General features: G+C 47.0%; 1 pseudogene; it reads left to right on the forward strand.

The window, feature by feature from the left end:
- The first annotated feature begins 293 nt into the window (after nucleotides 1-293).
- Nucleotides 294-1,252, forward strand: LOC114630211 (annotated as a pseudogene).
- Nucleotides 1,253-2,072: the final 820 nt, after the last annotated feature.

Genomic DNA, 2,072 nt, shown 5'->3' on the forward strand with positions numbered 1-2,072 from the left:
GGGTGGCTCCTCTCTGCTTGGTCTAGGGGCGGAAGTCCCCTCTTTTAGGTTGGGTGGAAATGGGTTTTGGGAACACCCTGGATGGAGTAACAACCTCATCTTGAGTCTCGTGGTCCTCCATAGCTAATTTATGATAATGTATCTGAATAGGTTTTGCTACCAAATTATTTATCTGTTGTTTCACAAAGTTAGTCAGCCTATTTAAGGCCCAGGGACCAGAAGAAATAAGCAAAAATAAAGACACCGGGATGGGGAAGCTGGAAGAACTTTCGGAGGTATCCTGTAATCTCAAGATGGAGACTGCTGGAAGCAAGAAGGTTGGTTATTCAGATGATGCCCCGCGAGAATGTACACTGGCCATCATGTGCGCTGACCTCTTGGGGGGACCTTAAATAGGAGCGCAGAAGAGCCAGGGGAAGAAGTAGAATGGCAGATGTCTAGTCAACCAAGCACATCTTCTGCAAAGACTAAAGCAACGGGAAAAAAACAGAAAAAGTCAGAGAAAGACAACGGTTGTAAACCAAAGGAGGAAATAGCACAAGACACTGAGACACCAGGACACACTAGTAGGAAGGTACCAGTTTCTCCTTTTCCAGAGCATCTGCTCCCAGTGAACCTGATTCACCGAGATGTGTTGCGGGCATGGTGTCAGCAGAAGAACCTGAGCAGCAAAGGCCAGAAATTAGATGCTTATAAACGACTCCTTGAAAGGGTTTTCCCAAAGCAAATGCCCAAGTTGAATGTTCCTGACTCAGCCAAAGATGCCAGGTTGAAGACATCTCGCAAGAAAATGAAGACCAAACCAGGAGAAGAATCTCAGGTGACAGTTCCCCTTGAAATTGTCACTGTACCAGAAGAACAGATACCTGCCCTCATTGACCCTCCTATGCTCTATGAGGAAGTCAGCACCACGGTTGTGACTACACCCGCCTCTGAGGCAGTGTTGGCATCTTGGGCCAGAATTGCATCCAATGCTAAGAAGTTCGAGGCAGTGTCGTCCAGTGCAACATCGGAAGTCAAAGGGGAAATGTAGTGTGTGGTTCACGGGACAAGCCTTCCTGCAAATTCAGGTGGTTGGGTTCGGCTGCAGTTCCACGCTGGACAAGCCTGGGTACCCGATAAGAAGGGGAAAGCGACTGCCCTCTTCCTGCTGCCGGCCTGCACATTTCCACCCCCACACCTGGAGGACAACATGCTGTGCCCCAAGTGTGTTCATAGGAACAAGGTCTTAACTAAGAGCCTTGAAGGATAAAGGACAGATCTCTCAAGTTTGGGCTAGCTTGCTGGTATCACTCTTGTGGCATGATCAGAGCCACAGCTGACATTTATACTGAGGGAAATCCACATCTCTGCCTTTGAAGGCGCCTTTCTCACCCAGAAATTAAGGGATATTGTAAGTTGATGCTTAACTACAAGCAGTTTGGAAAAAGCCAGTGAGGCCAGCAAAAGATCCACCTCTGCTCATTTTGATGACTGAACACTGGGAGTGACCTCCTACTCTTGTGTGAAGATAAAAAGTGTCCTATGTGTTTTGCTGCAAGTAAGTCCTGGGGCTTACAACTCCAGATACAACAGTTGCTAGTCCTGTCACCAGCACAACAACGTCAGCCAGTTCAGCAGTCAGCTGTAAAGACTTAGCTTGTACGTGTAGCCTCTGCATGTCCTCTTCCCCAGGTTGTATAGTTAGTGTGTCATTAAAGTTTCATACTTGGGTTTGTTTGTTTTCTGCTGTTGTAAAATATTACACCAAAAAAAAAAAAAGACATTGGGATGGGTATGGCCCTCATGCCTCACTGGACAACGACAGGGGGACCAGAGCCATTACAAGGTCCCCTTCAATTACTGGAGGTCAGGCCTCTATCCCCGCCTTTGCAAGATTAGAATTGCCACAGCCCTTCTATACTTAGAGAAGGGAAGAGATGTCTGGGGCAGCCCTGCTTATACACTGAAGGCCTAAAATCAGCCATAGGCCTAAAATCAGCAATAGGCCTGTCATACATGTATACTAACACCAAGTCTTGGATCTCAGTGGAAAAACATTGAAACAGATGGCTATAAGCTAATGTAAACAG

The sequence above is a fragment of the Grammomys surdaster genome, unplaced genomic scaffold, assembly GCF_004785775.1.
Source record: "Grammomys surdaster isolate TR1022 unplaced genomic scaffold, NIH_TR_1.0 334, whole genome shotgun sequence".
Classification (NCBI taxonomy): Eukaryota; Metazoa; Chordata; class Mammalia; order Rodentia; family Muridae; genus Grammomys; species Grammomys surdaster.